The sequence below is a fragment of the Haemaphysalis longicornis genome, unplaced genomic scaffold, assembly GCF_048455015.1.
Source record: "Haemaphysalis longicornis isolate Haplotype H1 unplaced genomic scaffold, Haemaphysalis longicornis Haplotype H1 scaffold_5, whole genome shotgun sequence".
NCBI classification, from domain to species: domain Eukaryota; kingdom Metazoa; phylum Arthropoda; class Arachnida; order Ixodida; family Ixodidae; genus Haemaphysalis; species Haemaphysalis longicornis.
In genome coordinates, this window is record NW_027526385.1 from 93,811,005 (window position 1) to 93,833,126 (window position 22,122).

A 22,122-nucleotide genomic window follows, 5' to 3' on the forward strand; every position below is an offset into this window, starting at 1 on the left:
ATTTTAAATAACGATTGTCGTTCGTAAACGGAAACATTTTTGTCTCGGTGTATGTATTTCTGTCTGTCTGCCCCTCGATTCAGCTGCCTTGCCAAAAAGTAACAGAAGTCTTGAATATTGGGAGCTGAAAGCGCAAATGAGACAGACAAAAACGGAGACGACAGGACGAGCGCTTCGATTAGTGCTCGTCCTGTTGTCTCCTTTCTTTGTCTTCGTCTCATTTGCGCTTTCAGTTCGACTTATTCATCACCAATAGTCCCAAACCATGACCCTTTTAGAATTCTTGAACGAGGCGTCTATATATTTATATAAGCATAGGATTTCCAAATTCCGAAATCCAGTGGCAATGTCCATATATGTCAACAACGTTGTTCCGAAAGAAAGTATTTGATATATTTGACTAAGACATAAAGGCATAATTAGTATTTGCACTGGTATAATTAGCGAAAACAATTCTTTGCTTGATTTTTGTCATGGCAAATAAAAGTACCCCTTGAAAACGTTTTTGAACCTAAAATGCAAAACTCCCCTGCACGCAGTACTTGCACACCTGTCATCATTTTTATCAGTCCTACAGTGGAGAAAGATTCCTGTGGATGGCGTGCCAGCAGTGGAACGCTGATAATTATTTGACTCAAGCAAAGCTACTTCAGTATACTGTATTAAAACAGGGGTCGGAAACCGAGTGAGTAGGGAGCCGAGTTACATGAAGCCGACCCGGCGGGACTGCACGGCATATGGAGGGGGAGGGATAGAGAGGGGGCATATGGCGAAGCCAAGTTATTCGCAGCAAGAACAGTTTCAGTCAGTACTTCTGGTAAAAGTTGGTGAGCGTAATTTTGTGCTAGTTTTATATATTATTTCAGTAATTAAACATATTTTGTATGTAGAATCGGTATCAGCATATGTGATCAGAGTAAGAACTGCTAAAAAAAAGGACCTAAAAATGACAGCCTGGAGATTACACAAACTGCTTTTAGTTGCCATGCCAGTGAGTGCTTACCCCAGTGCCTGCCGTGGGACTAAAGGAAAAACTGTGATTACGGCACACGAGTTCCGGGCAGGTATTGAGGCCACATGAGCTAAAACGAATGTTGGGCAGTTCTAAGAATTTCGCTTATTTAGCTTCTGATTTCGGGGTATTCTTCATAAAAGATGAAAAGTGCGCAGATGATGTGGTGATGGATTAGGAACCTATTTTAAGCAGCTGAGATGTTCTTTTACCAAAATTCCGGACATTTGGGGAGTTCCCGCTTTTTTCCTTACCAATAAAACTGCTTTATGTCTTTGTATATTTGTTTTAGAGATGTATTGATTCTGGTATGTTTGCTTCGAAAAAGCTTCCAATTAAACAAGAAAACTCTGCCAGTGTAATGCTTACCTTAAAGACCTACCTGCGAAAATGGTGACCTTATAAGGTATCGTGACTTTCTCCTTAGTTAAGAAGCCTCGCATGCGAAGCCCTACCATTGTTTTCTAACCGTGTCAGAGCAGCCATGAGCGAACAGCGCCCAAAGTTTTCGCCCTTGTCAAATATTGTGAATTCGGAAGCAACCGGTGAATGTAGCCATGCAATAAACCGCAGGTTCGGCGCAGTAGTGGCTGGGAAGTTAAGAAGTATAACGGGAGTCCATCAATGACACCAATTTCTTCGGTGCCCGCCAGTCTTTGAGAGCAGAAGTCTTAGGTAAGGAAGAATAATTTTTCCACAACATGGCGCATAATACTGAACACAAAAAAGTTACGCCACCCACCCCAGCCACCTCAGTCATGTCCTCTACAATTTGTGTACTTCTCCTGAATGCTTGCAGGCAGCCCCAATGTACTCCGTTTCAGTCCTCTAATAAATCAGAAAACGTTTCCTACTAACTTTCCCGCAAAGCGCAGTATTTTTAGCAGTTTACGGAAAGTATCACGCTTGCTTAGAATTTGCTTTGCCTGTGTTCCCCATGCTGTCTGAATTTGGAAGCACACCCCTTGCAACGAGACGTATTTCAGAAATTTCTTCTACTAAAGGCGTCAGAAACTTGAAGAACAGCTATTGTTAAGGGGGACACTTCTGCGAGAACAGGGCAGGCTGTGAACAATCGGGATCTCGCGGATGTACTACGCCGGTTTCCTACGGTGTTCCCTTTTTTATGACCGTATTTTTACTGGTGCGGCAAGACACGGTTGCCATTTAGTATTGTAAGCGAGACTTCTCTATATGTGGGCAGGTCCAGATAGGTCTCAGCAGGCACAAAAACAGTGAAGGGTGGGGAAGAAACGAAAGGCCGCCCAGTCTCGCATACATAGAGATTCTGCCACGCATCAGCCTTCCAAAGCCCGAAGGCCACGGATAGGACACGACGGTTGGATCTTCCTAATTTCAGGATTCACTTGGACACTCGGACTTCACTCTTCAAAGTAAAGTGGTTGTGTATCTGTCTGACGCACGTATGCGTTGCCACACCAATGCGAATGGCTTTTCTTCCCTGCAAAGAAATGTGGATTGACAAGAACGAGGAATGCAATGCTTGCTACTGGTTCAAAAAAGCTTTTACTTATAAATACCTATGATTTTTATTAAGAAAATACAGGTTATTCAAATATTATATGGTCTGTCTGGAGGTCAAAGTGACCTAAAGAAAGGAATGCGAAAGCATTGATCCAAATAAATGTTGACTTCCTTTCGTAAAAGAACTTGAGAGAAGACAGAACGTTTTCTGGCATCAACGCTCAGCAATAAGTGCGCCAAAACCAGCAAATTTGCGTTCAACCTTCGCTGAAAGAAAATCCGATTGATCGTCAAACATTCCCATACGTAATTCTTATTGAAAAAAGAACGAACTCATGCGAAGCGTTTCCCCACATTGGGTTAAGACATCTACCAAATATCTTAGCATTCACCCAAGCGTGGTTTTGCAATGAATGTAGCATACTTTTTGCTCTTTCTTCATGTTGGATATTTTGTTATCTCGTACAGTTTGTTTTTCAAGGTTTTGAAGTACTTATTTCGACACAAGGCAAGCCTGATATACTTGCGCGCACCATGTTTCCAGAGGTATCAGAATTGAAATAGAGCAAGCGATCTCTGAAAAATACATGTTTTTTTACAGGAAACCATGTTTTCAATAAAGAAGCTTTAGCTTTAAAATAGGTGCCGAAACCCGCGGGGGGTCCGCTAAGATACATTTCAGGTAAAATATAGAACAACCTTGGCTATCAGTATTCCCGTAATCTCCAGCGAGTAAAACGGAGGGGCTTGGATGATGTCCACCTGCCTAGCGAGCATGCCACACGAGGTTAAGCATCGAGGCGCCTGTGGGAATAACCACAATTTATAAAGCCAAGCACTTTTTTGTCGCTGCGCACCGACTCTTTGTTGGAATCATATAACTCTGGGATATTTTACGTAGACCGAGCTTCGGCCGCGCTCTTCCGAGGTTTGGTCGCATCACATAGAGGCGCTTCGTTGGAAACACATAATCCAATACTTGCTCACTCCTTTAGCACTGCCCATTGGCTTTTCTGTATATCCAAAGACCCCTGTGGCAACGAAGTGTACTGTTGAATTGCAGGCCGCAGGACCGGAACCAATGCGCCACCTTGGTCGTATTCCTGTGTTTCGGCCTGTTCGTCGCCGCTACTGTCGCCTTGTTCCTGGTTGGGATAGGTGAGGAGACTATGTACATATGCTGGTCTTTCCACGCCAGTTAAGAGCAGCACTCGGAACATTCAGCGGCCTAAAGCGAGAAAATATTAAAATACGACAGTGTTTCTTGGGCTACTCAAACGCGAAAATGTCTGTCTGTCTGTCTGTCTGTCTGTCTGTCCGTCTGTCCGTCGATTCAGCAGCCCGCACCAAAGTAAAAATGAATTCTCGAGCGAGTCGTTTATTTAGGCAAAACATATTCAACCTAATGTCCCCAGAAAGATGCTTCGTATTTGTAACACATATTAAGCAAAACTATAATATTGGGATTGTTTTAAGTAGAAGGGCATATTATAACAGCGTTTTAAATAATGAGTAATGTGTGCTCAATTCCTGCGACCGCAAATTAAAGAAAAACTCGTTGAAAAGTGTTTTCACCAAGGAATGCATCAAGGCAGGCGTCGGAGCCTCGCCGTCGTGTATCGAACGCTATGTCTCAATAGTGCCAACACATGGCGCAGTAGTGCGAACGAAGCAAAATCTAACAGCGGTCACCTCAAATGGGCGGGCCGACGCAGGAGGGGAAGCATGTAAGAGGCGCGTTTGAGATGGCAGATGCAGTAGCGTGGAAAGGGTGGTAGAAGACGGTCGTCTCTCGAAGGCGTTTGCAGCAAAGCGGGCAGACTCCAGGAGCACTTTTTAGCCAGTCCTTGTATATGCCAGTTACGAACTTTGGCTGCATGTGTGTGGCGTGGCTTAGTACATAACCACCGCTTGACTACATTCCAGCCGGACATTTATCTATACGGCTTACTGTTTACGACATGCTGCCCTGATTATCACTTTGTGTCATCCCTTACGTGCCACTTCAACGCCAAACGTTTTTTAGATTTGTGGATGTAGCAAAAATTATGCAGACTTTTTTCTCCTGAATTCTTTTTGAGCCACATAGCAATGCCATTCCACATAATTCGTGATCGTTATGCGAACGTGCCCCAATCTTTCCATATCTGGATTGGCCCTAAAGGTGCCACTACGGCCACATCGTTCTTTCATGTGAAAGAACTAGCCTGCTGAAACTCTCTCAAAGCTCTTGGGCTACCTTGATCAACCTTGACGACGGTGAGTTGTGCTAACATTTTTCCAGCACCCCGCTCATGAGCTGTGCTGAACTATTCATTCAGCTATGTGTTATTGCGTGATTGGTGCACAAGTCAGTTAGTAAAATGGGATAAAGTGAAAATTAAAAACATCACCAATTTATTATAGCTACAAGCAAGTGCCGATATCCCGAGCAGAGATTTATCAGTAAAATAATCATGCATGGAAGACAAAACCGCAAGTCATGGCATTAGAAACAGATTTGTTAAGGTACGAGTAAAAACACTTTGAGGCATGAAGAAATCAATGTCTGTTGACATACGATTGCACAAAATTTGCAGGCGTTCAGCAGCTGATTGGCTATGTGGCATACTCGGGGCAAATAATGTAGAATGGCGTGTGAATCGCTAAGGGACATGTGAATTGACGCTGTGAAGTAAATCGGGAGCGTCAAAATGACCATTTTGTATCCTTAGAAAAACATGGCGTCACGATAACATCGGCGACTTTCTACGTCGGTGACGCCCATTATATTTAAAAGAGAATGGTATTCATAATAATCTTTACGCTCAAAATATCTGTCATAGATAACTCTAAACAGGCGCTTCTGGACTGATTCTATTAGGTGGGAATACGTTTTTGCGAGCTGGTTCCAAACAACGGAAACAAATTTCAAATGCGATCTCACCAAAGAACAAAACAATTGGATGATGGTATCCGGGCATTTGAAATTGCGTGTTTCCGACTGGATTTCGACCATGGCAACATGTTTAAAGGTGACGGGTCAGAAACAGAGAATGGCGGCTATTGGATCCTTAGCCAACGTCCTGCGGACAGGTGTCTTGGGTTGGCTCCGAGGTGAGGACTTCCGTAACCACGCTTACCATCGGCGTGACCTCACCGGACGTCATACCCCCTAACCAATTTGATTTTTTTATCAACAAATCAATCCTCCGTTCTAAATATGATCGGTTCTTCAAAAGGGGCCGCATAGAAGTGTAGTTTCCTCCAATGCCTACCTTGACGTTTCCTAAGCCTAAGAATTTGTTGAAACAAAAACCCCTTGGTCCACAATTTCCACATTTCTCGAAGGCATCATCGGTAAAGCATAAACTTCTAAAAACCTGACAACGGTTTAATTATTAACCAACAACGAGCCACGAACCACCTCAGTAATGGCCACGTGGCCGATCTGGATGGTTACGTCGTTCCCCACCACTCTTAGGCTTGTAAATCTGTCGTCAGATATTAAAAATATTATTGCCTTTACTTTATGACGAAGAAGAGGGAGGCCGGGAGAAAAAACTGAAAAGCACTGGAAAATCTAAAACTCGAAAGATACTGATATGCAGCCTAACTAGCTCCGGCTTCTAAAAAGTAGTGTGGCGAGTATTCAGCAAGGTGTGGTGGACACACTAGAAATCAAAAAGATATTCATACATCGATAAAACAAAACAGCCTGATCAACAGGGTAAACAAACAGCAAAAAAGAAAACACCATTATCAGCAATGGTCCAACTCATTTTCGTTTAAAATAATTAGTATAAGAATAATAAAGGAAAAACAAAATCAACAATAGTAACAACAGAATCAAGTGGTGAGCTTCCGCAGGGGAAAACGGAGTAACATTCGTTTGGTTGTGAAGCGACAAAGTAATGATGTTTGAAGGGAAAAGCACATGGTATAAAAACGGATCAGAAATGGATTGAAGGTTAATCATTTAGGACTGAAAAATTGAAAAAAGGTCCGCAGCTTTGTTGTGGAGGATCTTTTGGTGGAATGTTTACGCGATGAAACAGAAGCCTATCTTCTCGATGGCCTGGAAGATTCGGGGGTAAGAACACTGAGGCACAATATGAATTGCTTAGAGAAAACACAGATGTTCCGCAGTTACACCTCCTCTAAAACTTTTCCACTGCACATCTCCGAATTCGTCAGCGCAGGTTTCATCTATTGTGCCGTCCCAGCCTACACCCTTAACCTTTTCACCGAATCCACCTTCACCGACGAGGAGAGCATTTGAACTTTTTTGTACGCTTATTTGTATGGGTATTCGCAATATGGGGGTTTAACACTGCCGCACGCCTGGTTCAAAACAGCCTTTTTGTGCATATGCGTAAAGAACCACCGCTGATGACGTGTTAGGGGTATAAGTTTTGCCAAAAAGTAAAAGTCCAAACAAAGGTATCCCATTTTGGTGCATATAATAATTCACCAGAATAAGGCCAAGCAGGAAAGCGCGAAAGTGAGGCTTCTTTGGATGCAACAATGAGACAGGAGATGTGTTGTTTTATTCCATTTATTTTACTATGAGGGCAATTCTGACGTACAGATACGTCCTCACTTGCGGGGCAACGCACGCAAAAACGCACGCCGCAAAACGCCCTTTCGCGGCAAGATTACTCTACCGCGCAAGCATGTCTCTGTGACCCCTCTTTGCGGCAAGGCGCTTTGCGACAAACTCTACGAGCCAATCAGTGCCGGGTTCACGTGTTCTGCGAGGTCAGTCCTCTCCCCGGAAAGATCGCCAGCGCGGAGGCACAGATCCGTTCTTACCCTCTTCCCACGTCAAAGAGTACTTATAACCTGTTCTCTGTGCCGCCGCCGTCGCTTTTGGTCGCGCGCGCTCCCAGTAGTGCGGCATTGAAAAAGTGGCAGCGCTTCTGAGCGCGCGGCGCGAGACTCTTTTCACAAGTGAAGATGTACTTTCACCCTTTGAGAGGTAATGGGTAAAATAAAAGTCGAAGAAACTATAATTTCATGGAGTTTGCTGACTCGAACTGTTCAGATTCGATTGCAGCAACGATGACAACGAGATTGCTGTCCCAGTGGACACTGGTTTTCAGGATGAATGAAGCAAAATAAAGATTAGTTTGGCCCAACATCCGGAATATTGCTCTTTACAAAATTCGAAATACATTGGGATTCCACTTTTACTCTGATATTGGTCTTGTATCGTAAACACCAAATATAGTTGTGCTTCTAATCCTCCCCAGACTCGAGAGACATAACGAAGACCGAAACTACCGCTAAGGGCGATGGTGCGCAATCCACCGATGATATTGTCATACCAATTGAGGAGGCCCTCCCAAAGAAAACACCTCGGGGGCGTCATGTAACGACGCCGGCAACCGCAGCGAGAACGTCCACAGGGAAGAAAACACGTAAGTTCTCATTGGACATAATTCGAGCGGCAAGTAACATGAGAGAAGTAAGCAAGAACGAAAACTAAACAATAAATGTAGTCTGTTTTCAGCAAAATAGATCGGTGAAGGAAGTTGTGATTATGTAACTATTGAACCAGGAGAATCAATTTTGAACCCGAAGCTCCCTTCTTTCGTTTAGGTTTCTGCTACGGGTGAGTACCTGATTGAGTACCCTCCCAATTGTTCGAGTATATCGTTAGGCGCAATTTATTATTTACCTATTTATTCGGTTCACGTCATTTTACAAACTGAAAAGAGGATGCATTGTAATATTGTGGGCGAGCGTGTTCAAGGGTCGTTTTTGTGATCAAATAAATGGCGGAACATCACAACAGGAAACGATGCAAGTATGCTCAAAGGCGATACTGATTAAAACCGATGCTTGTGGCCGAAACAGACAAGGAAGTGGCAACGCGATATAAAATTTACACGTGGCGAAAATCAGGGAGTGGGCACTCGCCCCGTTTGGCCGTTGTATAAAATAACTCCCTCGCGCGCGAAGGATTAGCTCACATCTCCTTTAGGTACGGCGAGGGCCTATGTTCCTCATTATAGATAAGTGTGATTGCCGAACATGGTGATAAGCATCTCGTCCGCATTAGTGCCATGATGGTGACATGCTCACGTCGTCTGGAATGTCTGTGAAGACACCTATAGGAACATTGATAACATTATTATGTTATTATTATCGTTACTTGCATCATCATCATCAATACGATCACTTATTTTCTTAACGAATACTGAGTACTTTTTGCTAACCCAACGCAACCTATAAATCAATTCGTTACCCAAATAAATTCAACCCATTATTCAGATTAAAACTTTAACCACACCCAGCACGCGTTTTCATGGCTTGAATCACTTACAGCATCTGAAAGGTGTCGATTCAAATGCAGGACATCATTTGTACTAAAATTCCGAGTCCTCTTAAAACTCCCGAGCATGTATGAATTTCAAACGGGAATTTGAAACTTCCTGTTTGTGAAAATGTGTACGGTAAGAGGTTGATTGCGCTGTGTGGGGGGAAAGTATTGAATGTTTTATCAATTCAAACTAAACATGCGAGAAATTTTGCACTGGCATGTCAATGATCTTGCTTGTTTAATATACAGGGGAGGATTTCTGCAGTTACGCTCATCTTATCTTATAATTTATTCTTTTCCCTACATTGCAATTATTAGTGTTTTTCTAGTTTGTACCTGGCACTAGCCTTTGTTTATTGGTTCCAATATTACTGTATCATTTGACACGAGCGCCCATAAAATTTCTGGAGAAAAAAAATGCAATAGGATTTCCGGGTATGGCCAACTGCGGGTAGGTATAGCTGAATGAGAATCACATGAATGCAAGCGCACATAGATGTGATAAAAAAGAGTTTGTACTCATTAAAGGGGTATAAAGTACCAACCGCACTTCGTTCGGCTGGCGTTCACTTGTTGGCGTAAAATTGACCTTCAAGGCTTTTAAAGCGAAACTCTTTGTGCCTCACTGATGGCGTTATTCGTTCTAGAACACCCACTCCAGAAAACGCATCCTTAGATGTTGCGTTTCAGAAAACGCTGGTGATTATTACCAAAGGCACATGGAACGCCTGAAAACGCTTCTCGTGGTTGTAATCAAACATCGGTATCTGCCGTTGTACAGCCAAAGTCGTTGCGATTGCTAGCTTCCGGCGTGGACGATAAAGAGTGGATTATTCACTTCGACTGTGACTTGATCTGCGTGGGAGAAAGCGTAGCGTGTAAACCACTTTTCACTTAACAAATGTGCTTTGATTATTTGGTGTCACAACTCAAAAGGAGTACGTAGGCTTCCTCGGAATTTTTTTTGCTCATCCTAAGGAAGCATTAGAGACGCGTAACGTTCGAGAAGCGAACTCTTTCTGCTTTCTGAATACTGTTCTTTGCACACATGCTACAGTTGACGCAGACGATGGCACAGAAATTTCATGTCTTCCATACAAACTCCTACATATCAAAGCAGAGACTGACGCAGAGACATTCGCCATGCCCTAAGCACAGTAGCAAACATATAAAAATTAAACAGTAATTGTTAAACCCACTGCGGTGGCTCAGTGCCTATGCAGTTGTGCGGCTGACATCAATGTCGCTGGTTACATACCCGGCCGCGGCAGTCGCTTTTATGATGGAGGGAAAAACAGATCTGCCCACGTTTTCGCGATTTCGGCGCAGGTTAGAGATCCCCAGGTGGTCAAAATTCACCCGAAGCCTTCCACTGCAGCCCCCCTTATAGCCGAGGTGTATTTTCGGCGCGTTAAATCTCACAATCAATCAATCAATCAATCAATCAATCAATCAATCAATCAATCAATCAATCAATCAATCAATCAATCAATCAATCAATCAATCAATCAATCAATCAATCAATCAATCAATCAATCAATTAATTAATTAATTAATCAAATCAAACCAATCAAATAATCAATCAATCTATCTATCTATCTATCTATCTATCTATCTATCTATCTATCTATCTATCTATCTATCTATCTATCTATCTATCTATCTATCCATCCATCAATCAATCATGAATAAATAAACAATCCTGGAGGCAATTATGTTTTTAGATTTTGGTGTGCACTGAGCCCCTCATAAGTCGGCTCACAACTATACAGAAATACATAGCATCGATGACATTTTACGGATACTGAACGGAAAACGGAGTTAACAGTAAAAAGTTTACTTTGTATACGGATATATTTCACAGCACGTTTAAACAGCGACCGTTCAGTATAACGTATTTTAAATCCACCTTATTCTTTGCGCGAAAGAGAAAGCTTAGAACTTACAAAGCCTATTATTAGAAATAGCACAACGCCGTCTGCTCATTGGTTGCAAAGTACCGATGTCCACGCGCCCGTGAAGAGGCGAACAGGCTGGGTCTGGATGGGGGGGCGCTGCTCCGCCGTGGGTATCACATCGTGGTTTTGGAATGACATCACGTTCGCCGGGTATGTGAAGCTGGTACAGACTACAGCTGGTCTGGGCGCACACGCGATCGCAAGAACGGTGACGTCACGAGCGTCGTCCTGTGGGTTTTCCTTTTGCGGAAACCGATACTGACACGAATGAGTGAAGCTGTAATAATCATTTACGCTGCGATCGACCCTATAATCTGTCATTCTGTGGTTGATGTGCTGATACGCACTCAAAGCAGGAAGCAAACGTAAGAGGAAAATTTGTGCAATACTTCTTTAAGACCAAGCGTATTCGCGTGTTTAGATGCTTTTTCAATACTCTACACAGGTGCATGGTTTGGAAAACATATTTATGGTAATGTAAAAATTCTTTTTTCAAAATATGAATGAGACAGGTTTTTCAATAAATACCTCTACAATATTAAATGCACAACTAACATCATCACCAACACCATGATAACAGCCTACTCATGTCTGAGTATAGACGTATGCCCTCGTCTATAGCGGCATCTACAGTGGCCTATCGTCTCATGTATAGACATATGCCCTCCTAGAAAGACATCTTTGAAGTGCATTATGAGCAGTCTCATTTAAAATAATGAAAGGCGATGATTCGAAGCAGCCTTTTAAGCATGTTATTGGGGCCGTAAAATACAAAATATCCTCGACGCGGGCGTCCAGATTACTTCCTTTAAGCGATAGGAAGCGCCGGGAGGGCTGTCTGGGCGTAACTGGGATCAGAAACGCAGAGAACATGAGGCCAGAAAAGTAAACCAAATAAAAAAACATTATAAAGATGGTATAAAATGAATTAAAAGTAAATGTCTGTTTGCAGCAGGAGTTCACCACCTACGTTTTTAATTGATTTTATGATTATTTATTCTTAAGAAACATTGTAATATCCCTGACTGTATCGCTCGGTATAGACACCGACATCCCCCCACCATCCTCCAGAAAAAAAACATGGGCCTTCATTACAAGCGGAGTCGCCACCTGAGTGCTCATCCCTACGATCCGACGAAATAACTAAAAAATATTGGGCCGTCCCCCTCGCCTTCCCCTCAGCATATACATGTACAGATTTTGGGATTGGTGGTAAGACCATAAGGGGAGGTAAGTAAGGGGAGGGGGTAGAAGTATAGACGAAATGACAGCTTCATTCGAATGATGTGTGCAGAGCTGAGTAGCCAGAATAGGTGTCACTGCTGTGCCACTATTCTCGCAAAACTTTGGGTGTGTACAGAAGTCAACTACGATGAGTTTTTCCATAGAAAAGCCCGCGGGTAACGTACCTTGCATAGCCCCGGATGGCGGCTAGAAGTCAGCTTGTGATTACGTACAGGGAGATATTCAGGTGCTTTCGAGTGGATAGGCAGAGATTTTCTGCCCGATCCTAGAGCTCATGCGGAAGCAGCAAGTAACGTATCGATACGTACAATCAGGGTCCTTCCTTTACCCCCGCTTACTGTGCGACAAGAACTGCCCAAAATGTAAACAGCTAGGTTCTCTTCGAAACTTGATATAGCCGGGCAATGTCACCCAATTACACCCACACGCATTCAAATTTCCTCCTCTAATACACCATCCTTTTCCTTAGCGAGTGACGAGAGGTCTTGCAGCCCATCCCCCCTTTTAGAATCAATTTCCACTGGGTTCCAGAAAAAGGTGGCGAAAGAAGCTTATAGATTCTTGTCTAGAGTGCTCCCCTCGCAGCCAGCACGTTCTGAACACACATGCGCTGGAATAAAGTTTATCCTGCTTCTCTCGCCATTGCCATTTTTTCGGCACCAGAAACGAAGTTCGAATCACCAAGAAAACACAGGTCATCCAGTAAGAGAGTTTCTCGGACGATATTTTCTGGGAACTTTTTTGCCACAACTGTTTTAGCAACATGAACTAAAATTCCACAATTTCCTATTCTTTGACCATCTTACATCTAATACAGCTTGTGAGCAGTTTGGCAAGAAAGAGATAAAGGGAAGCACGACGCTGTGGCGTTCTGGCTACATCAGAACCGACCGGGGTGACCAAATCAAGTCCTGTGAGTCGTGCTACGCCAGCGACTTTCTATGAGACAATAGGCGCGAAGAAACCGTTATTTGGGATTTCATATTACTATGAATTAGGGTTAATCGACATAAAACAAAACGCGTGCATGTATCAGGATTCCGTATGAAGGCTGTTCCAGTCCACGTTGGTTTTATTGATGAATGAACTGAAATAAAAATTACTGTTGCCAAATTTGCTCCTTTCATTCTTTACTAAATACAAAATACAGGGTGGCACATATAAAGACGACTGCCTTTTTTTTAATTAGGTGCTTAGGTGTATGTGAATACCACCCCTACAGTGCCGTTTTAACCACTGATAGACACAGAATGAGGGCCTAAAAATTAACTCGGCGGCCGAAATAACTAAAAATGAATAATTATCTTTTTAGTGGCTAGACTAAGCAGGCATGTTTGTACAAAAAAGTTAGACGCAATCGTGTTTCTACGCAGTTTCATTTGGAAGAATTCATCTAGCGCATCCTTATCCGATATATCGAAAGGTGAAGTTTAATTGCTATTTACATGATTACGCAGGGAAGACGATTGGGACCGATGCAAGGATCCTACCTTTTGTGACGTGCCTGATGTGTGTGGCGCTTAGTTCGACAACGTGGTGGATGCATAGGGAAAAGTGATAACTACTCACCGCGGTGGTTCAGTGGCTAAGGCGTTGCGCTGCTGAGCACGAGGTCGCGGGTTCGATTCCCGACCACGGCGGCCGCTTTTCTGACGGAGGCAAAAAGCAAAAACGCCCGTGTGTACGAGATTTCGGCGCACGTTAAAGATCCCCAGGTGGTCAAAATTAATCCGGAGCCCTCCACTACGGCGCGCCTCATCGCCTGCGCTGCGTCGGCGCGTTAAACCCTAAAATCAACCAATCAAAGTGATAACTGGCACACTTCCAGTGTTGGCTGGCGTTATCGCAATCTGCAGTACTCGGAACCGCTATCAAAACACTGAACAAAAGGGAGGAGCTTTGCGCCCGTCTTCAGTGTCTAGTATGCATTATAATGCGAATGGCAATTAAACGTCGCAGTTCGACATCTGGGATTACGGACGCACTTGAAGAATAAAGCCAAATCAAACAGATTAGAAACACGATTCTCTAACATTTCAATGAAAACATGCCTGCTTACTGGCGCCACTAAAACGTAATTATCCAATTTTAGCTTATTAAGCCCCGGCATCAATAAATGCCACCCATTTCAGTGTTCCCTTGGAAGTATAAACCCACTGTGGTACTGGTCTTCACGTAACCCTGAGCACCTTATTAATAAAAAACACCTGTGGACGTAGTTTTCATCACCCTGTATATTGTGGTCGATCTTTATGTAGCGCAGCCTGTGGCAGTCTCCCTTTTTGACTGCCCTCGTAGCCTCTAAGCCTCTTTTGACTGCCCTCGTAGCCTCACATTTATATATACCCTGCTTCCAATCTCTTCCAGAGTCGGTGAAACTACCTGCAACGGTAGGGAAACCTTTTCCACCGGGAACCGATGTGGTGCTCCCACGTACGAAATCAGGTGTCAGCGATGTGACGGCGGAGAAACCAACACCGAGAAAAACCGGTGGGGAGATTATACGTGAGTCCTCGTTGCACCTTGCCTGAGAGATAAATAACATAAGCGAAGTACACAAGAACGAAAAAAACAAGGTGATTATCAGCGAAAGATGCCTGTGAGAGAAGTTGTGATTTTGTAACTATCGAACCCTAAGCAGCGACAATTAACGGCCGGGGCATTTTTTAGTTTGTATTGGGTTTGTTACTATTGCCACGTAAAAAAAAATTAGCGCCAATCCACCATGTGAATGTGGTTTGAAAGCAAAACTGTACATGGCACCCACAACGATTACCCATGGGACGTCACATAAATTCACTCACGTCACTCTACAAATAGTGAAACCCAAAGAAGTGAAATGCACCTAACCACACCCTCTATTACTTCAAGAAGATATTCTTGGTAAGGTTAAATTGATGCATGATTCATGAACGGTGGTTGGTTGAGTTGTATTGGTGTAGCACAAGAGTGGAAACGTTTTTTATAAAATTAAAGCTCCAACCCGGTGTTAGACGATCTGACTTCTCCGTCTCTGCTCCGCGTACGGAGGCGACGAGATTTGCGGCAGAGAAGGAGGAGTAGGAAGAAGAAATACTTCTGTTCACATTTCTGAACGGCCTAGAGCGCAGCCCTGGGGAGTGATTCCTTCTTATGTGGGGCCAATATGCAGTCCGCACATGCTCTGTTCTGTCCACCTGCTGAAGCTGGGTAGGTAGAGAGGTCCTGGACAGCAGCATCTCCCATTGCTCTTGTTGGGTAGTTGACAGAAGGAGAGGAGGGTGCTCAGGGCTAAAGCCGCACACCCCGATTACGGACCGGAGTGTTCCTGCTTCTGAGCAAAATTTACATTCAGCGTCGTAGCGATTCGGATGCATTAGGTGAAGACGCGTAGGCTGTGGGAAGAAGCCCGGATTGCAAGAGCCGTAGGGTGGTTTGTTGTTTTCTGCAAAGGTCAGGGTAAGGCGAAGGTACGGTCTGTCTCAGAAGGCGAAAATGCTGGGTTATCTCCCCCAACGTGACAAGCGGGTGACTGTCCTCGTGCAGCTCCATAGCACGGGAGGTAAAAGCGCAATCTTGTTATGTGGGCGTATTTGTTGCCCTCCACTGAAGCGTGAGGGGGTGTCCAAATGAGCTGAATGGAACAGTTTGGAGAGTGGTTTTTTAGCACGCACACTGCAGGTAAGGCCACCCAATCGGACTGGTAATTCCAGTAGGCTTGCTGGGAATCGGTGACTACCCTCCGAACCCTGGTTGAGCGAGAGCCAGCGTGATGGCTGCCTCTTCTGCTGCCGTCATTTCTTGGGTCCTAAGTGAGGTACTCGCAAGGAGGTTGGTTCTGGAGGTAGCCACGATGATGGCGTATTGCGGCCGTCGTTGTTTGTAAGCATCTGTGTAGATAACTGCATGATCGCCACCGAGGGTGGTGTTTAGCGCTTGAGCCCGTGCTTTTCGGTGACCCTCGTCAAGTGAGGGGTTCATATTTCTAAGCAAAGGGAGCATATTTAGTTTTAGTCGCCAAGAGTCTGGGTGTACGTCAAGCGGAGTGTCAATCTGGGCTGCCCAGCCAATCTGCTAAAGCATGCGGTTACCCACCGCAGTTCTGAGTCGGACCTTTTGGATAGAAAGATGGCCTTCTATCAGTTCTTCCACCGTGTTGTGGATCCCCGAGCTAAGCAGCCTCTGTGTGGAAGCACTCAAGAGAAGACCAATGGCCTGCTTGACCGCATTCTAATCATTATATAAAGCATGTATATGTCTTCCTTGTTGAGAAGAAGACAGAGGGTTGACGTAAGTGACTCTCCACAAGACAAAAGATTCAATTAATCGAAAGATACTGGATTCCTTTAGGCCTCTCTTCTTGGTGGCAACTCGCCTGATCATGTGTATGATTTGATTAATGCTCTTTTTGATGCACTGCAAGGAGACGTCACTCTTGGTGTTAGCCTCGAGATGTAGGCCCAGGATCTTGATGCTGGGGCTTGGAGTGTTTGCCTCGCCATCAAGGAATATTTGAATGTATTCCTTGATTTGGCGTGAGGGCGGTCGAGACGGTGCTGTGATTTTTTACGTGAACACTGGGAGCCACAGGCTTTAGCACTTTGGCGTACTAGAAGTGAGATGCCATGCATTGGTATTAATTCCTTTAATTTTCGTAACTCTTAGCACATGAGCAAGGTGCGCACAGGGCCGCTAGACGGGCGTGAGTGGTCACGTGACGCTTTCACGTAGCATTCAGCGTGAACGCAGGGGGTAAACCCGTAGATGTGCTTTGTGAGTACACCACCTGTCTTCCCCGTCTTGGCGTGGGCTCGTAGCTACATCGGTAAGACAACGGGCTCTCGCTTTGTTAGTCTATTAGTTCCAGGTTCGATTCCCAGCTGTGCCAGTAAATTCTTTTATTTGTTCGCTTGCGTTTTCTGGTGACACAAACGGTCGCGGAAGAACCCTTAGGGAGTAGAGGTAAAAAGCATTGTTTTAAAGAGAAACACGCTAGGCTAAAGAACAAGATGGAAAGGAATAGTTGGGCGTGGCGCAAACGGCTCTGGTGCTGTATTCCAACGCCTTAGGCGAGTCCAGGTGCATTTCTGCTACTCCGATCAGCATTCAACGCAGCTATGCGAGAGCACCTTCCCTCATGAGGATCGAATTAAGAAGTTGGCAGCTGACAGACGATGCTTTCGGTGTACTGTGAAAGACCTTTTTTCCAAAACATGTCGTCGCACTGTCAAGTGCCGAAGCTGTGACCTGCAACATACAGCATCGGTTTCCGATCCTACCTGGCGGCGCAAAAAAACTGACAGAACAGAGAGCGCAAGGAAGTTGGATGCCAGTAGCCCTTGCTCCAGCAAACTGCCAATTCGGTCGGAGGTTTCCGGGCCCCTTTCCTGTGTCAACTCATTGGGTGTGACATCCAATATCTGCGTCCTTCGAGTGACCACCAGGTACAAACCGGCGGGCGATGAGCCTGAACGATTTAGGAGCCTTGAAATTGTAGGCATTTTTGATCGGATACACGGACAAGCTGACGAGGTGCAAATCCGACCACAACCGGACCTGCGAGAATGGCTGCTATGAAGTGGCTCAACCTTGAAAATTAAGCACTGGGCAACAGGAAGTCAACCTCCCACATGCAAACAAGAGATTCAAATCTCTAGGGTTAAGGCTGTCCGTTATCCAAAGTTCGCAGTGGAGTATGACACTACGCAGCCGCAGTGGTAGCGTAGTGCGCAGCGGTGTCGTAGAGGAAGAGCATACACTTCGCGTGACGAAGGACCGTGGTTTGGATCCCGGTGCCAGACAATTCTCGCCGGATTAAAAAAAAATCGCGTATTGATGGAATTGCAGAATGGGGCTAGGGGTGCGGCCTGATCCGGGCGACCATTGCCGAAACGCACTTCCTTACCAGAGCAGGATTGGCCATCTTTGTGTAGTAATGGCCACAACCTCCCATTAATACAATAATTAACCCACGGCCCTCAGTCTCCAGTGGCTGCGAAGCAATTGACCACGGCGCCGGTGAGATCTGAAACCCAGCAGAGGGGGCTCAGAATACCTGGAACCGGACAGGCCGCAATTGGAATTTGAACCTAGCCACGTTTAACACGAGAACATTATCTAGTAGAGGTGTTGTTCGAGGAATTAAATGGCATTAAACGGGATGTCATAGGGCTTAGCGAGGCTAGGAGGACAGGTGAAGCCCTTACGGTGCCGAAAAATGGACACTTCTTATGTTAGCGAGGTCTAGTGGACAGAATAGAACTGGGAGTGTGACGTCTATGCAATAAAACCATAGCTGGCAACATAAAAGAACACCATAGCATTAACGAAAGGGCAGCAGGTCTTGTAATAAGGCTCAGTAAGAGGTATAAGCTCAAGGTGGTGCAGGGCTATGCACCCAAATCCAGCCACGGCGACCAGGTAGTGGAATTATTCTATGAAGATGTGGAATCGGCAATGGCTACAGTAAAAACACAGTATACCGTAGTTATGGGGGACTTCAATGCCAAAGTAGGCAAGAATCAGGCTGGAGACAAGGCAGGTGGGAAGTATGGTCTGGGCGGTAGAAATAGCAGGGGGACCTACTAGGTGAGTTTGCAGAACGGATTAACCCACGCGTAATGAATACCTTCTTCTGTAAATGGGAGAGCCTGAAGTTGACGTGGAGGAGCCGAATGGGGACCATAAAAATGAAATAGACCTTATAATATGCAATAACCTTGGCGTCGTGAAGGATGTGGAAGTGCTAGGAAGGGTATGGTGTAGTGACCACCGTACGGTAAATCTCCAATTAGGCTAGATTTTAGGAGGGACCGTAACAAGCCAGTACAAAAGAAGCCGATTGATGAGCTAACAGTAAGACGTAAAATAGAAGAATTCAGGATCGCGGTGCAGAACCGATATTCAGTTCTTACCGAAGAAGCCGAGCTTACCAGACAGAAAGCCAGCGGTAACATTACACGAATTATCACGGCGTGTGCAGTAGAAGTGAGGGGCACAGTGGCTACACAGGATACTGGTAAACTTTCCGAGGAGACGAAAGATCTAATTAGGAAACGGCAAGCCATGACAATCTCTACCCCAGGTGTCAGAATAGAACTAGTGGAGCTTTAGCAATTATCAATAGGCGTAAGACAGCTGACATACGGAAGTATAATATCGAGAGGATCGAATACACTGTAAAGAATGGATGTAGCCTGAAAGTAGTAAAGAGGCGTCTTGTTGTGGGGAAAATAACATTTACGCACCTAAACATAAGCAAAACAATGTCATCACAAATAGGGATAAAATAGTCACAGTGGCCGAGGAATTTTATAGGTATCTGTACAGTAGCCAGGAAATCGAGGATAATGACGAAAAAGAAAGTAGTTCAGAGGAGATATACATCCCACCAGTAACGACCGAAGAAGTAACAAAGTGTTTGAAAAAAATGAAAAGGGCAAAGCACGTGGTAAGGATCAGATAGCAGCAGACCTCTTGAAGGATGTTAAAGGATGGGGGAGAAATTGTACTCGTAAAACTGGCAAACCTATACACGCAATGCCTAATCACCGCGAGTGTACCGGAATCTTGGAAGAACGCGAACATCATCCTAATTCATAAGAAAGGTGATATGAAGAACCTGAAAAATTACAGGCCGATCAGCTTACTGTCAGTCGTCTACAACGTACTTACCAAGGTAATGGGTAACAGAATTTCTGGAAACTTTCATTTCATTCAACCTAAAGAGCAAGCAGGGTTCCATAAAGGTTATTCAACAATGGGCCATATTCACACGATCAATCAGGTCATAGAGAAGTGCGTTGAGTATACTGAACCCCCATATATAGCCTTCATAGATAAGGAGAAAGTATCTGACTCGGTCGAAACCCTAGCAGTCATTCAGGCAATACGGAGCCAGTGGGTAGATGAGCATTATGTAATACCAGAAGATATCTACAATGGGTCCACAGCTACCATTATCCTCCATAAGGAGAGCAGTAAAATACCTACAAGGAAGGGCGTGAGATATGGAGACACAAAATCTCCATTGTTATTCACATCATGTTTTCAAGAAGTATTCAGAACGTTGGATTGGAAACAGGTGGGAGTAAGGGTTAAAGAAGAATACCTCAGTAACCTCAGATGTGCTGATGACGTTGCCTTGCTGAGTAACTAGGGGAACAAATCGAAAAGCATGCTTTCCCCACTGGACGAACAGAGGTTAACCGTGGGCCCGAAAATTAATATGCAGAAAACCAAAGTAATGATCAATAACCTCTGTACAGCACAGCAGTTTGGGATATGGGGCGAGGTAGTGGAAGTGGTAAGCGAATATATCTATTAGGCCAAGTTGTGACGCCGATACCAACCATGAGGCAGAGATGATCAGAGGGATCAGAATGGGGTGGAGTACAAACGGCAGACATTTTCAGATTATGAGTAGCAGCCTACCATTGTCCCTGAAGAAGAAAGTGTATGGCAGCTGCATCTTACTGGTACACACCTACGGGGCAGGAACTTGGATGCTCACTAAGAGGGTTTAACTGAAATTGAGAACGCCTCAGCGGGTAATGGAGCGGAAAATGATAGGCATAACACTAAGGGACAAGAACAGAGCTGAGTGGGTCAGGGAACAAATGCGTGTTATGAAGATATTAGTACAAATAAGGAAGTAGAAATGGACGTGGGCAGGGCATGTGATGCGAGGGCACGATAACCGTTCGTCATTAAGGGCAACAGATTGCATCCCTAGAGAAGGCAATGGCTGCAAGGGGTGGCAGAAAGTTAGATGGACAGACAAGATCAAGAAGTTTGCGGGTATAAATTGGTCACAGTTGGCACAGGACAAGGGTAATGGCAGAATAATGGGAGTCTTTGCCCTGCAGTAGGCGTAGATAGGCTGGAAATTATGATGATGAAGAAGATGATGATGATGATGACACTACGTTTAGAAGTTACATTACCATGGGTCATGCAGAAAAGGTTAAACTTGACAGTAACGCCAACAACGTTCACTAGATGTCGCATCATGCCGTAAAAAGTAGGTAGTCGTCCACAGCAAAGGTGCGCGGTATTTTGGACGCTTCTGCTCATGGGCCAGAGGCTACACCCTTAAACGATCATTTGGAAAAGGGGCCGAAGTTGGTTGCAGACCTGGTCAGGGTTCAAATTCGTTTCCGCTTGTATAGAGTAGCTATGACCGCCGACATTGAAAAGGCTTTTCTGCAGATCAGTGTCTGGGAAGAATACAGGGGTGTTCTCAGGTACCTCAGGTGTAGAAGCTTACGAAAAAAAGACGAACCTGAACCTAAAATATACGAGTATACAATGACCAGAGTCCCATTCGGCACCAAGGATAGTGCGTTCCTTCTCAATGCCACGTTTAAACACCATTTGAAGACAGTCAAAGAACCTCTTGCTAGGACAGCTAATGTAACGTCGTAGTCATTTTAAGTGGACGACCTTCAGGTTGGAGCGCCAGAGGACAGAGGAGATGTTAACCTGTTTTATGAAGTGCATGGCATAATTGAAGCTGCTGGCATGAAGTTAAGGACGTTGGCTTCCAACTGGCAGTACTTACGTAAGCTCTCCGAGGCACCTGTATGCTGCCTCGCTTCGGAAACTCTAAATTCCTGGTCTTCTTTGGTATCCAAAGAAGGACCTGATAACAGTCGCCACGTAGCCTATGCAAGGACCCTCCGACATAAAAATCGATTTTAAAAGGTATGTTGTTCAGTGGTAGCCCGAATATTGTACCCACTAGGTTTGCTTGCTCCTTTCACGATAGGAGTAACATTTATTTTCCGATAGTTTTCGCAACGAGGAGCTGGTTGGAACGATGGTTTACCAAGTGCTTCAGAGAAACTGTCGAAGAATATGCGAAATGAGTTGCCCCAGCTTGGAGGTAAAGCCATGGACAGTTTCTTTGTGTTCGACCAACATCCCAAATCTGTATGGCTCCAAGTTTTTTTTCAACGCTAGGCAACACGCTTATGGGGCTCGTGCGGACGTGAGAGTTGAAGAGTAAAAATGTCATGTTCACAGTACATTGGTTTTCTCAGAGTCAAGAATCACACCATTGAAGACCATGCCTTTACTACGGTTCCAACTTATGGCTGCACTCGTTGGATCCAGAATTGCCACCTTTCTAACAC